Source organism: Vidua macroura, chromosome 1, assembly GCF_024509145.1.
Source record: "Vidua macroura isolate BioBank_ID:100142 chromosome 1, ASM2450914v1, whole genome shotgun sequence".
Lineage (NCBI taxonomy): Eukaryota > Metazoa > Chordata > Aves > Passeriformes > Viduidae > Vidua > Vidua macroura.
Window position 1 is genome coordinate 32,655,078 of NC_071571.1, and position 15,725 is coordinate 32,670,802.

A 15,725-nucleotide genomic window follows, 5' to 3' on the forward strand; every position below is an offset into this window, starting at 1 on the left:
TAAATCTTGCTTGCCCTGTGCTTCCAGTCAAAGATGATGTCTTTGCCAGCAAGATGCCATGGTGCCCATACACTTCTTCCTGTGACACCTCTCTGGGCACCGTGGGGCAGGAAGAGGAGCAAGGCTACACACTCATATACAACCTGTCCCTTCCCTGAAGCCACTGTATTGGCACAACTTACATGAGAGGGTCCAAAATCTTCTGGAACAGCTGAGACTGCAGCACTCTGATAAAGGCATGAAACAAATTCTCTCTTCTGCCTTCTAATACCCAATGAGGATCTCAAAAAACGTAATGAAAAGTTCCATGTAGCAAGCTTCATTTTCCCCTCTCCGAGCTGATAAAGGGTTTCACTCAGAAAATTTGGCTGACAGCTAGAAATGTGTTCTATGAATTCAGCATTTCTGTTCACCTTCATTTTAAAGGTCATTATGTAATTAAAGCACTCACAGTTTTTCTACAGTCCATGGAATTAAATTAAAAGTAACCACTGCTGCAATGACAAGTCTTCCCACTTCCCCTCAGGCCAGAACTCCAAACTTTGTTCTCTCCCCTTCAAACCATCATCTGACCATCTTACTATTTTCTCTCTGGTTTCATCCATCTCCTTCTCCTTTACTGAGTGGGGAAAAGAAGAATAATGCTACTTATGGAAAAGAACGTATTTACCAGACCATATGAATCACCAAATGCCACATTACCTGGCCCTTCACTTCAGCTGTAAAAGTCCAGGATTGCCTCTGTTATAGCTGTGCAAGCACTTTAGAAACACTGCCTGGAGGGCTGCCAAGAAGGACCTACTACACTGAACAAGACCAAAGGTAGTATTGCCAGTGATTTTCTGCCCTCTGACCTACCATTTCTGAGGTGCAGACCAGGCTGAATAGAACAGGTCAAAAGAACTATGTCTGTTTGATGTTTAAGAGAGGTTTTAAAGCAAGCCTCCTGACATGTTGCCTCCGTGACACTGTTCTGCATTGGGACATCTGTGTTCTACTGCTAGCTGAGCTGCCCCAGAACAGAAAGGCTCCCTACTGTCAGTGCAGGTGCAGGCTTCATTTACCAACTTCTGGTAAAGCACAGAATCATGACACTCATTCCCATTAAGATTTTTCTTTCTGAAGTAAGAAATGAAAGTGTGGATAAATAGCATCAAAAATAGGGAAGAGTACTGGAGACACTTTGTATACTAGATCTGGTTACTCTTACAGAACACGCTTTTATTTTAAAATTCTGCCGGCCACAACAGACTATTTGGAACAAATGAAGGTTAAAAAAACCTGCAAAGTGTACAAAACATCATGCATGTACTGTGGATAAATATAGTCTTACAGCTATGTGTTAGCTGCCATGAATCAGAGCTCAGTGCCCCAGAACTCCGTGGGGCTCTTCCAAGCTGAGCTGTTCTGCTCCCAGGCAGCACCAACCAGACAGAGGCAGGGCAGGCAGCCTGTCAGCCAGGGCTGACAAGCCCTGAGCACCAAACAGCCTCCCCCCACCTCTGAAACCACCATGTGAGGTGCAGTGAGCAGGGACACACCACATGCTGCCTTTTGAGAAAAGAAGCAACAAACCCACGCGAACGAAAGGAGGGAGAACAGTGGAGATCAGCCAACGCAACTGCAGCATCAGACCAGAAAGAAAGCATGCAGCTACGGTGGACAGACACACAATGCTTCTAAATCTGGATCTGGGGATTAGCAGGATAGAAAAGATACCAGAAAAAGGTAATTTGTTTCCTCGCCATCTGTAATACTGAAGAGACTTTGCTCTTCTCTCCAAAATTGGAACATCTACAGTGTAACTCCTTCCCCTCTTAAGAGTCATGTGTGTATAAAAAAGCCACAAAAAAAAAAAAAAAAGGCATTATCAGCCTCAGGTCAGGACAATAGCGGCCTAAATATTCACAAAACTGTCATGAAAGCATTAATTTAAAAGCAATTATGATAAAACAACAAGATCCATCAGAGTAAATATATGACATCCACCAGAACAAATAAATACCATCCTGCAGAAGCTTCAACCTAATCCACAGTAAGTTTATTCAGAAACATTTTCTTGAACAAAAAAAAAAAAAAAAATCAAACAGATGTGACCAGTCAAGATGTCAACAAATTCCAGAATCTATTTATTTACCAGATGTTTTCCGCTACATCTGATGACCTGCAAATTTGCCTTAGCTGTAGCAGTAGCTGCTGATAAACCTTGGCAACAGCTACTACTGTATTTGTGACTGAAAGAAAATTACATATAATAATTTTCAGTTAATTATTTATACTCAAATGCAACATGAGGCTTTTTTAATGTGTATAAAATATAAAAAGTCACATTTAAGTGAACAGTTTCACATATATTGGTTTTCGCCTTCTCCCTTGCTCTTTATGCATTTCCCTGCTGATTCAAAGATATATTCTATCTGGGTGTACAAGGTTACTTAAGGAGGGGGGACAGACTCTAGAGATTATTTATATAGCACGACTTCAAACAATTGATCCAGCTATATCTCAAGTGACTTGATAAAGAGGCATTAAAATAATGAGCAGAGAGAAAGATGGGCGGGACATTACAGCATTTCAGAGTCACTCAGCAGGACTCTCCCGCTCAAGGACTCTCAATTATGAGACAAGGACACTGACCATGAAGGACAAGGTGACACACCCAAGGAGGGAGTTACAGATGAAAGTGAGAAGTGAGAGTTGTTGGGACAACCTCCACATGCAACCTCGATGCACAAGTAAAGGAAAATGAGAATGTGACCAAGAAGGACTCTTATCTCTGATTGTTTGATAAAGGGCTGAAAGTCCTAGCACAGATTAGAACAGGGTTCAGGCAGACAAGTAGTCTGCTCAGGTAAACAGGCGTGACGAGATGGAACACTCTAAAGCATTTGTGTACTTACAAAAAAGAGGTCTCCACTACAAAACTAATGCATCTGAATTAAATACAAGATTAAATATCATAGGGACAACAGCATCTTGGTGGCTAAAACATAATGAAATGCACACGCTATTCAAAGAAAGCTCATAGAGATAGAGGGTGTTCAAATATACACCACTTAATATTGTGATAGATTAAAAAAAAAAAAACACCCCAAACACACCATTGCAAAAGAACTTACACAATCTGTGTAAAAATAAAAATAAAACAAAAAACACCAAACCAAAACCAACCGCACTTAAAAAGGACAGCCTTGCTCAGAGTCTGCAGTAGATTCAAAGAAAACAGCATTGCTACAGACTTTGTTTTATTAGAATGAATAATATCCCAGTGAGTTGGGCATTAGAAGAGATTAACTTCTGACTCATATGAAGTTTTAGCAGTCATGTAGAGTTCAGGATTGAGGAGTTCAGTCTCTGTAAACTGAAAACGCGGAGTTGCTGCTTCATTAAATATGCATAAACAAATCTGGAAATGCCTCATGGGATGCAGCATGGAGTAGACAACTTGAAAGATGAAATAGCCCCAACTAGATAAGCATTTCACGACAGCTCCCAAAAAGGCAGAGAACAAGTTGATTAAAGAAGTTGCACCTCAGATGTTAAAGTACAGGAATAAAGGTATAGCTTAAAAAATTTTTGATTTAAAAGATATTAGAAACTAAATTCTTCAACACCTTATAGAAACTATGGAAAGTAGTAACCTGGAAGTGAAAATTTCTCAGTAAAAAAATAAATATAGGATGTCAACTATGAAACAGACCTGGAAATTATGAAAACCAGAATGAAATTAAAAGTAACATCTTCCTGGACATGTGTGGAAAAAAAAATCAGATTAAATTGTACATAGAGTTGCAAATAAAACTCTGATATATTCTCAAGCTTTTGTGTCTACTTCACCTCGAGCCAATAAAATAATTTAAAACCTACAATCTGTATTTCTAAAGAAGACAAAAAACCCCAGCTGGAGATATTCTCTGGTGGCAGGACAACAAACAGAATACCTGTCTTTAGAGTTGAAACCGAGGGGACAAAAGTAAAAAGACATCAGCTCTACTACAAACAGTACCATGCAGTCAATAGTCACAGTGTAACATTTTACAAAAAATTAAAAACAGACAGGAGAAAACTTAGATCACATCTGGACTCAACAACAGCTGCATTAAAAAAAGTTGGTAATGATCTTATTTGGTAGAAGAATTGCAAAGTGATTGACTGGCCACAGACAATAAAATATTATCAGGCTGGACATGGATCACCAGAAGAAGTTGCCAAGAATTATCTTTGAGCTAGTTTTATTTAATAGTCCTACTACTGGCAAGGGAATTGAAGTGTGTACTAAAAATTGCTGCTGACAAAAGGTATAGAGGCACATCTGATGCACTGAACAACTAGGCCACCAGGTGAGAGGAGCCACACGAACAGAAGCAGTGTCAGGGAATGCAGTTTATCAGCCCTGGAGGCAAGGTCAGGGTCCAAGGAATAAGCCAAGCACAAGTTCTGCTGAGACAGTGGGAACTGACCAAGGAGAGGAAGGCACTCACATGCATGGAATACATGCCTGATCAACTCATTAACAAATTAATGAAGATATGAAAAGAGAAAAGAGCTATCCATTACATAAATTCAGGCATTTCCTACAGAGCCATGTAGGGAAGCATCAAAAAAAAGGCACTGCCAGTATCTAATCTGGTCAGAAAATTTAAAAATAGCACCTAAGACACAGGTGAGATATATGTAAGTTTATGCAAGGAAGATTGACAGCATAATATTGTTCTGAAATGAGTACCGTGAGCATACCTAATCAGCCATATCACAAGATTCCCTGCATCTCTTCAAGTCTAAATGCAAGTCTCCTAAACTGACTGGGGGAAAGAGAGTCCCCCCTACACAAACAGAGTGAAAACCGCTTTACAAAGGGTGCAAATGCTCCTATAAATATCGAGAGAAAATATCAACTTTATCCAACTGGACATAGAAGCTGGTTGTGCGTACTTTTAGCCAGAATCCTGGAATAAAATTTTAGTCCAAACACGTAAGCTTTGAAATAATTTGTTAATGAGACAAGCTTTGACTACTTTCAAATAATTTGTTAATGAGACAAGCTTTGACTACTTTAAGATGATGCTTGGGAACTTTGCAAACAGGAATATACAAATTCATTGACTGCAACAAATACTGAACATGAGAATCCACAAACTCCCTTCCAGTTGTATTATGTGCCAGTACAGCCACCTTCAGCAAGGAAGTCTTTATATATCGCTTCCCAATGTTATTATTGCTGATTTAATCTGGGCTGAAAACTGACCTTGCCTTAATACTCTTAGGTTTCCATTAATAAAAAGAAATTACTTCATCTTTACCCGCTTACATTTATTCCTTCTGTGGAAAGTTTTTGTGTGTCTTTATTGGGTTTTTTAAGGAATATAATTTTTTAAAGTGGCAGATCAATGCATCAATGGTATGTTTTAGAATCTATGTTTAGGCTACCAGTCATAGGTGGCTTCAATTACATCAATTCTGACAATGAAAGTTACTCATATTTTCTTCTTGATTTGATGTCAATGCTTTGCATGTCCTTGCCTTTCCAAAGACAACTACAGTCCCCAGACACAGAGAAACAAGCACTTCAGAATCTCAATGCAAGGAGGAAATAGGAGATTAGAACAATTCCCTTCTTCAAAGTCAATCCAAGCACAAATCTAACCCATCTATGCCTTGCAGTTTTTTTTTTTTTTGCACTCCTCCTACATTTCACAAAGCATTTTTGCATGCAAATGTGTCAGTGGCATTCAAAGACTGGGCAAAACAGCTTCATAAGATGACTTGGCTGTATTTACTCAAAACACCCTCATGGTTTTCATGGGCCAAAAAAAACCCACAAGGAAATAAAAAAACCAGTCAGTAAATCAGAATCAAAAGAGAAGAATTTAAGTTTTGTAAATTAATATTTAAGAAAAAATAGAAAATCCTGTTTCCCTGCCCTTCATCCCTAGTTCCATTACTGAATACCACTGTTCCTCTCAGCTTTAAGTACATTATGCTGGGCTAATATAAGACATGATTTTATCAATAAATTAATGTACAACAAATGCACAGCCTATACCATCTCTCTTCTTAAGTAAGCCACCACAAGGTAGATCAAGTAGCAACGAACTTGCAGACTGTTGAGTAATGATATGAAGAAAGAAAATCCCTCAAGAACGCTAGTTCTGCAAGATGTGAGTGCTGGGACACAGATCATAGTGAGAAAGGCATTGCATCCTTCTAATGGTCTAAAAAAGTATTTTTTCTTTTTAGTTTAGAACATAAAATTCACATAACAGCAAGCAAAGATGATCCTTTTGTAGAAGGGCTCTGGAGAGTGAACTACTACTTAAATTTGAGGAAACCAGAATCAAACAACTCTCATCCTGCACTGAATAGAAGGGTGTGTTTATGCTAATCATGCATTCTAGTCATATTAAAGTAAATAATGCAAACTCACTTGACAAGGAGTGTTTGGTAGTTTGATGTGACCTGTCATGTCTGGAATGCCAAGACTGAAATGGCATCCACGGTTAGGAAAACACCAGTGTTTTCAAATGCTGAGCTGTGCCCCAGAAGCCAAGATTTCCCAAGCCTCTTCAAATAGGAAATTATCTCCCAAAATGAAAACAGTCACTTGGTGTCTCTGAGCTACAGTCACTGTTCTAGCATCAAATTACTATGAAATGAAGAAAAACACTTCTTTAAAAACAGAGATGGCTAACACTACAGCCAGAAATAAATGGGAAGTTGCATTTTCCCTGCTCAGCTTATCAAAATAATCAACTAGGACTAAAAACAGATTATAAAACTTTTCTGGTGAAAACAATTACTTGCATGCACTTGAAAATACTCAATGGTGTCCCATTACTTGAAACTGGATCTTTTAAAAAGCAATATTGTCTGCAAGGGATCTTCAGTATACCAACAATTGCATACACATGACATGGCAAAAGAAAGTGATATTACATACTTAAGTGTTCTGGCAAAAAAGGAAAAAGAAAGAATTGATAAACCACACTTCTCAAATATGCCATTTTGTCAAAGCCTGACATTACTTCCTTTTCCTTCTTTCAAAAACAAGCAAACAAACAGCAAGTGTCATCAGTGAAAGTGTTATCCTGGCAATGCCTCTGCTGCTGATTTTCAAGTGCAAGCACTGATCCTACTGAACTTCAAGTAGTAAAGTACAATATAGTATTACACACAGGAAAATAAGCTGTAAAGTTGTGTCCATGTGTGGAGAGAAAACTATGATTCAGCCATCCTGTGGAAAATTCTAACTTCTTATCTCCAGATTTGAAGTTCCATATTTATTCAGTAAGTGAAATAACATGATTTCAGCCAAGCATTTGTATTCTTGTTCTAAGAAATAGGATGTTAAAAAAGCTTGTTTCAACAAAACAAACTACATATCAGCTAAAAGGCAAGAATTTACTTTATCCACAGTAGCACTTCTCTACCTCAGCAAGTTCTCCTTCCTCAACAATTTGATACTCTCTAAGCACTGGGAGATATTTAATAAGTGAGCCTTAATTTTATAAGGTTTATAAAGTTATCATAATTTTGAGTGCTTCAGGTTTAATGTCTTATAGTTGAAATTGGTAGATTTGAAAGACAGTAATAAATCTGCAAATGAACTCACTGATATAACTTTTTTTTTCTTTTTAAACAACAGGAAAGAATGAATGTGCTTTATACTTCCTGAATTTCAGCAGCTGTGGCAGTAGTGTAAGAACGATGAATTGTTAACTTCCTAGTTAGGTCACTCAGTAAAACAATATCAGTACCATTCAGTTAAGGAAGACAAGAATCAATCATAATACTTTGGCTTAATATTTTTGGCACAGAAATTTTCCTGGAATCTAAACCCAGATTGCTGCTTTCTCAGCCTAGAAGTGGTATAGATACCACAGTTGTAGGCAGATGAGGGTTCATGATACATCTTTGTTGAGGGTTCATGATATATCTTTGTTGTCCATCATTCTATTCACTAAATAGTACTTGTTGACACTAGTAAGAGCACACCTACTGAATTCACATATTAAAAACCACTATCTTTCTTGCCAAGACATGACAAAATCCTGCAGACCAACACCTAAATTCTTTTCCTTCCATTGTTTGACCTTAATCAGAAAGCAAACAAGAAATATTAACTCTTCTTTCCTAACATGGTTGTTACTAGAGTTCAATAACAGGATGAGATCTAGCCGACATTCTCCTCTCTTCATACACGTATTGCTGTTACTTGACTTCAGTATCAAGCAAATTAGAAAACCCCAGTAGCTCTAGCTCTTTTTAAAACTCAAATTGTCTCAGACAGACATCACCAATCCTCCACAGGAAGCCTACTCCAACAATGGATGCACCCTGTTGTATGAGAGATGATCTGTACCCCAACCACAAGGTTGCTTATTGACTTTAAGGCCAAGGCAAGACCAGAGACCAAAACTGTCTGGCTTTTAAAAATTAATTTGTCTAAGATTTTGAAGAGCAGAATTGCACCACACTTCAAAATACCCTAGTAGCATTATCACAGAATGGTTCAAGATGGAAGGGACTCCCTCAGTTGGAGGGTATCTGGTCCAATCCCCCACTCAAGCAGAACCACCTGAAATGGGTTAGCCAGGATCACATCCAGAATGCTTCTGAGTATCTCCAAGGAGGGAGACTGCATCTTCTCTGGGCAACCTGTGCACGTTCTCAGTCACCCTCCTTTTCAGTGAGGGAAAAACTTTCTGATGCTCAGATGGAACCTCCCCTGTTTCAATGCCCATTTTCTCTGGTCCTCTCACATACCTTAAGTAGTGACAAAGCCATTATCAGAATGTTATCTTGTAAGGAAACTGAACATGGCTGCTCCGAATGATTCAGCTAACCCTATTTAACAGTAACAGACAGTAAGATGGAGTTCTGACAAGTTCCCAGGGTAGACCACAAAGTCCTATTAATTACTCTTATTAGCAAAAAAAAAAAAAGTTAGGGAGAAGCCTTCTCTTCAGGCATAGTTTTAATACCTTTTCCTTATTTTCTTTGGTTTCTTTATTCCAATATTGCTTATTTATTAAGCAAATACCTTCAATCTTTCAGCAAAAATGTCAGCTCCAAACAGCCTGACGCATTCTAGGTGGCCTACCTTCTTTGGAGGTGGTGAATCATTGCTAAAAAGATGGACCTGCTACCTAAATGGCTGCACAGTTCTCATGAATTAAGAGCTCACGTGCTGCTATGCTGTACAGACACAGATACATGCAGTTGAGGGGGAAAACCCCACACAGCTACCAAATTGTGGAAAGGCATTTCTCAGCAAGTACCAGCCTGCCTTCCTTTGGCAAGCAGCAAGGTATCAGGGAGTGAACCTGAGAGAGCCACCACAAACTCCTAACCGCAGTCATCTCGAACTAGCAGAGACTCAGTAGCCCACATCCTTTGGAGGCCGCTTCATCTGCTCCCAAGTGCACAGAATACAATCACTTGCCTGTCTTCAGGACCGCTGTTGCTACTGATGATTTACACGTTGTTATTTTAAATCAGTCAAGCACTACCACAGAAGATTAACAGACACTTGCTGTTTCCTTTTTTAAGGTATACAAGACTGTCAGTGACTGAATCACGTTCATAGTGAAACTTCCTCCCTTCCTCCCATCATAAATTGCTCTTGAATTCAGACTTTATGCTGTCAAAGCTTTGTAGGGAATCTCAGCACTCATATTTGTCACAAGCAAGAGATATTGAAAAATGATAGAATCGTTCACTCTCCTTCAGAATACAATATTTTATCAGACTATTAAACAAACTACTTTTTTAGCAGCACAGTTATAGCCAATGTAGTCTCAGCTGCCAGTATGAGCAAGATGCATTCCACATTATATTCAGGGCAGATGCCACGGTTATGCCTCACAGCCTGAGGTAGCACCAGAACCTTTTTGACAGAAACACTCAGCAAGACTGGTCTCGAAGTCATATGTTGTCACTGCAGACAGGACAGAGAAAGTCCTGTAAAAATAAGAATTTTTTATTTCAGTTCAGCAACTATGAGCATGAAGTAACTCTATCCCTCCTCAAGGCTATTTTCAAGGATATTTTTCTAGGCACACTGACAAAGCAATTATCTTGGAGAAGAGGGAGACATTGCAATAAAATGTTTTTAACATATGTGACTGGCAAGATGGAAAAAAGTAGTACCAGAGACCTATATCCTACCCTGCTCACATGAAAACTTGAAGGGCAGGACTTGACCTTCTGTAACAGGCAGAATTAACAGTGACACAGATGGGCTTGTGCACTGAGAAGGATAAAGTCTCTGGCACACATGGTGCTCTCCCTGATTGCCAGGCTGTTCAGAAATTGTCTCTTCAGGGGTTTCAGCTACTCTCTGGGCAGAGTGTACATGTGAGGCAAATGGAGTACATCCACACAGATGCTCCTGATCAGAACCATGTACACCAGAAGCTTCATTCATTTTCACCAACAACTATATGAAAGTGGAACAGACTAAAATTGGAACAGTAGAAAAGTGTTCACTATGACTAGGAAAAGCGTCCAGAATCATGAGAGTAAGTGGCATCAGATAAGAGAGAAGTGACCTAAAATTGACCTGACTGGCACAAGAGATAGTAGAATACAGTTATGATAACAGACTCTGCAGTATCATCATTAGCAATAATAAAAGAATTGGCTGCAACTAAGATGGGAGAAAAGTATTGGCTACATTCAGTAAGGGAAATATTTCAGATTTTTACCCTGACAACATTCATCAGACGATACACAGAATGGCCAGAAAGCACAATACTACTTTTTTTTTCCCTAATGATAATAAAAAAGTCACTACTGAAATTCAATAGATACACTACAGTAAACACAGACAAACTTATAAACAAGGATGAGTTTCTCACCTTTACTACTTTGTATTGTTACTGTCTTTTTTCTATGTATAGCAATTACATACAACTGCTGCATGACAACTGTAGCACCACATATTACCATGGTTTTGCTGTGATTCTTTTCAGGTTTAAGTTCAACCAGCATGAAGGCAGAATCTGAAGATTCCGAATTGAAGATTCAGTTAAAAGTTGCTAATATGTAAAAATGAATCAAAAGAAAAATGTCATTAATTCTCAGTCTATGCATTACATAGAAAGCAGAGGCAAGGGCTCGTGCATTTGTTTGCACACTCATATTAATATAATTGCCAAAGAAAATGTTCAGAGGGAAATAATTAAGTGTTGACACGGCAGCAGCTGTATTTGCCAAACTAAATATGATTCAGGTATCAAACCCCCACAACTTAAAGACTAGAGAGAAAATATTCAGTTCAGGTACTTGTAGTTTAACAACTGGACTTGAAAATTACAAACTTAAACCTACAGATACATACACACACCTCATGGCTGCACAAGGAATGCAGAGCTTGACTAGTATGCTTTTCAATGACTTCAAAGGACAAGTTTTCACATTCAGTCTAAGCAGTTACAATACTGACAAACAACAGAGACACATAAAACATCCTATCTGCAGCCTTTCTCCTGTGACTTACCAGATGCTATTAGGCAGCCACTATCTTTATGTCAGATGTCTGTCTCACAGCCAGATGTACAATTATTTAGTTTAGAGATATCTCTAAGAGCTAGATGCACATAGCAACTCTCAATGTACTCCCTAAGCTTAGGGCTTAGATGTCAGTAAAAGTCAGTTCTCTCTGTTTGTTCCTCCTGTTGCACATGACAGGGATTCCTGTCAAGTCTTGCTTATCAGTACGTATTTTCCACAATTCAAGAGACATGTCTAGAATAGCCTGCACTCAAAGACTGAGAATCATTAGCAAATAGCAAACAGACATTGCAAAAACTGCTCAGCACCTGCCAGATTGAAAGCAGCTCGACTCTATTTCTTTACTTTCATGGTTAACATCATGGAGTGCCCAGACACTGAAATAGGATTAGGCCCTGCTGTGCTCAGTGCCTCACACCAACACGTGACTTCTATCCTAAGGAGCTTGCACTGAGTCAGGCACACACACAGGCAGGACAGTAGAGGCTGAGCTGCAATGGCCAAGTACATTTCCCAGTTTCACCTGGCATTCCTAATCCTCACTGCTTTTAGTAGCAAAGCAGGTACCAGACTTGCCATTGAATTTGTATTTTAGAAAAAACCAAAACAAAATCAACCTCCCCCCCTCCCCCAACAAACAAACCCAGCAGCCACAACAGCTCTGTTAATTTAAAAATTATCTCAGTTGCAACATCTGAACACAGAAAATCAGAAAAAATTTGTTCAAGTTCTCAGTTTTCTTCCCTAGCTGAGGCTGCCCGCAACTTTATTTTTAAATGTTTCAAGTGACTTGCAACAATGTGCATGAGCTTCATACTGACAGAGTTCCAAAACCGCAAGGCTGTTCATTCATGTCATAACTTCATATATAATAGAATCTATTTCTGAACATATACCCTATGTGAAAGCCACAAGCATCTTCGAGAACTCTGCACAAGTAACAAGCTAAAGCAGATTTAAAGAAGGAGTTAGATATCCTGCCTCCTAGGGTCAGACCCAGAGCTGTGCTTTTCTTAGCTATTATGCCTACAACTTTACCTAGGCTATCATAGTCATTAGCAACAATACCCACATCACTCAACCTTGAAGGCAGACAGAAAACCTCCTTCTAAGGTAATTAGAAATTAACATGGAGGAGATACATTTTATGTTAGTAGAATAAAGACAAGTACCCACCCACAACAGGACAGAACACTACAATACACAAAACCTCCTTGTCCTTCGGATAAATGAGAAACTTAAGCAATGAAATATGTATTTCAAGGCACAGCATTCAAGGATGCTGCACAAGTGACAGCTGCAGGAGCCTAAAAACAGTGTCTGCCCCCCAAAGTATAATGTTTGAACATAATCACTAATGCAGAAGACAGACATGCAAATCCAGCATCTCAAAGAGCAGAGCAGGGTAAATTTGGAAACATATTAGTCCCGGTCCAGAGAGTCGTTTGTCAGACCTCGGTGTATCTGCATCCTATTATCTGAAACTTGATACAGAAAAAAAGCAATTAGATTCTCCTAGAAGTTTCTTTGGTACCTTAGTAGCAGTGTATCACAGTATCTATACCGCAGCCTTTTACCAGCAAAACTTTGCTACTTCGGTAAGTCAAATCTTACCTGTACTAAAGTAGATTAAATTTAATGAGATCAAAATATGCTGATACAGATAGTATACTGCTTCTGACGTGTAAAAGTACCCCATGCACAGTGACATACTCATTCTGCTACCTCGTTCATCGCTGCAGGGCTTTGAAAGGCACTTTGCAGCAAATCCAATTTAAACTTAAAACATATTAGCACTTCAGATACAAATTAACTTCTCTATAGAGAGGCTCTTCTCATTTGGTAGCTAATAGCACCATTTGTAGAAACTGAAAACTCAGTTTTACAATTAGAAACCATAAGGTCCGGGAAATGCCATGTTTGACTCTATTTCTCCCTTAGTATGTAACAAGATCTAGAGAATGCAACAAACAAAGGAATTAAGCTGACAAGCATCTGTTTATAATAGATGTGGTTTGAACAAGACCCAATTCTTTACAACAATGTACACACATCTACTTAAAAAAACCCAAATAAGCTTTTGTATAAAATACAGTATACTTACATTTGCAACCGTGAATGAGCTAGCCACACACAGAGTGTTGCAACAGGCAGACTCCAGCAGAGCCTTACCATCATTTCCTGTCCTCGGTGAACACACTAATAATTTCAGCACAACCACAACTGTTCAGTGCACACACAGAGAACACCTCCAACACCTAAAAGTCCCCTCCCACCTTTCCTGCATGCAAACCCAGACACTATACAAAATTATAAAAGAGATGACATAAGTGGGCCTAATGTAACGTGTGGGGAAGGCAAAATAAGAGTAAAGAGAATCAAGACTTGTGAATGCTGTTGCTTTGAAATTGAAGCCACAATGGTATTGGGAATGCAGACTGGGGAGTATTATTTAAAGACATCTTTTAAAAAGCATTTTAAACAATAAAAAAAGAAAGCTCATGGAAGTTAAAACCATCCCTGCCCAGGGCTTTACAGAAAATGTCCATGAAAACGCACGCTTTAAATACCCAAACCGGACTTACAAGCTCTGTTGAAATTAAGTAGAGTGAAACACTCTGAACTCTATGAGTGAAACACTCTGAACTCTATGATTAATCGATGAAAGTCAAGGGATGAAGCAACTGTTCCCTTTGTCCCTTCTCAAGAAAACAGAGAAAGAAAAACACGGTTACCATCATTAGCGGCCTAGGACAAAAACATACGGCAGAAAATTACCTTACATTTATTAAATGCCCTTTTCTCTAGCTATTCTAGATATCCTCCTAGTAAAAATGAAACACTCTCAATGAAGAGTACTTCACTGTCTCTGAACTGTGAAGCACTGTACACCAAACAGTTTTCAAATAATGGAGTATTTAAAAGCTCATATTGCCTAATTGGTCCTCAAATGGAAATTAAATCAACCTAGGAACAAGGAACAAGCTGGATTTAATTAACCTATTTAAGATAGAGGCAAGAAATAATAATAATGGTGGCATTTTTTTCTTCTTTATTTTACATGAGTACAGAGAACCACAGATTGAGTAGAGATTTCGGAAGTTCCACGGATTTCACAGCCAGCCGGCTGCCGGGCGATTCCCCAGAGCCCGTAGCCGCGGGGAGAGCTGCTCCAGCCCATCCCCGGGGCAGCGGCTGCCCGGTGTGTCCCGGCTCACCTGGAATTCGCTCCGTCTCAGTGCCACATGGAGCGCACCGGCAGGAAGATAAACCCCTTCCAAAAAAAGCAGCACCCTCCTGGAGCAGGGAAGGTGTCTAAGTTGGCTGTCGCTCCGGAACAGCCTCGTGGGGCTGTGACAGCGCGGCCGGAGACCCCGAGTGCCGCAGGAGGAGGCTGGAGGGGCTCGGCGGGATAAGGCGCTGCACCGGCAGCAGCCGCCCGCCCGCGCCCCGGCCGGCAGCCGTGGGCGCCCTCGCTGCCAGTCGGGCGTGAAAGGCGCTTTCTGGGGCGCCAAAGCGACACTTTCCTCGCGTGCCGAGTTCGCCGGCTGCCGCCCCCCGGCTCGCCTTGTCCCGCAGCGCTCCAGCGAAGGAAGCGGCCACCGCCGCCAGCTCCGCCGGGCTGCGCCCCGCCAGCCGGCCCCGTCCCATCGCTACGGCGGACACCCACCTGAGCTCCACACCTACGGCCCGCCGGGCGCCCCCGCCATGGCCCCCGGGCAGCGGCGCCCCGCAGGCAGGAGCGAGGAAGGAAGGAGCCTGGCAGGAGCGATAGCCTGCATAAAGGGCCGGTCCGGGCTGAGCGCTCGCTCCGGCTGGCAGGGAACACCCACGAGCGGGACCGGCGGCGGGACCGCCGCGCTCGACTGACGGCCGCGCCGGCCAACGGGAGGAGCCTGCGCTGCCCCCGCCCCGCCGCCTCCCGGAGCCGCCGCCGCCTTCCCGGCCGGCGGGGCGGGGAAGGGGGAAGGGGGTGTTTCCATGACGTCACGGGCAGCGCCCGCGGACAGGTGGGGAGCGGTGCCCGAGGGGACGCGGGGACAGGAGCCCCGGGCTAAGCCGGAGCTGAGCCCCCGAGCCCGCCTTAAGCGGTTGGGGCGGGGCGGGCCGCGGGCACGGCAGGGCAGGGCAGGCGCGGAGCTAATCCCGCAGCGACCCTGAGGGAGCCCCGGGAGCGATGCCTCCCTGGGCCGCCTGGTCCCGAGGGCGCG

At 41.3% G+C, this 15,725-nt stretch overlaps 1 protein-coding gene across 2 annotated transcripts in view; it reads right to left on the reverse strand.

Moving 5' to 3' along the window:
- Window positions 1–15,307, reverse strand: part of OSBPL3 (oxysterol binding protein like 3) — an 84,032-nt gene extending 68,725 nt beyond the window's left edge. For both annotated transcript variants that reach the window (XM_053992119.1, XM_053992108.1), the window contains exon 1: window positions 15,185–15,307. The gene's annotated coding sequence lies outside the window, so the exon portion shown is untranslated. The remainder of the gene's footprint in view (window positions 1–15,184) is intronic.
- Window positions 15,308–15,725: the final 418 nt, after the last annotated feature.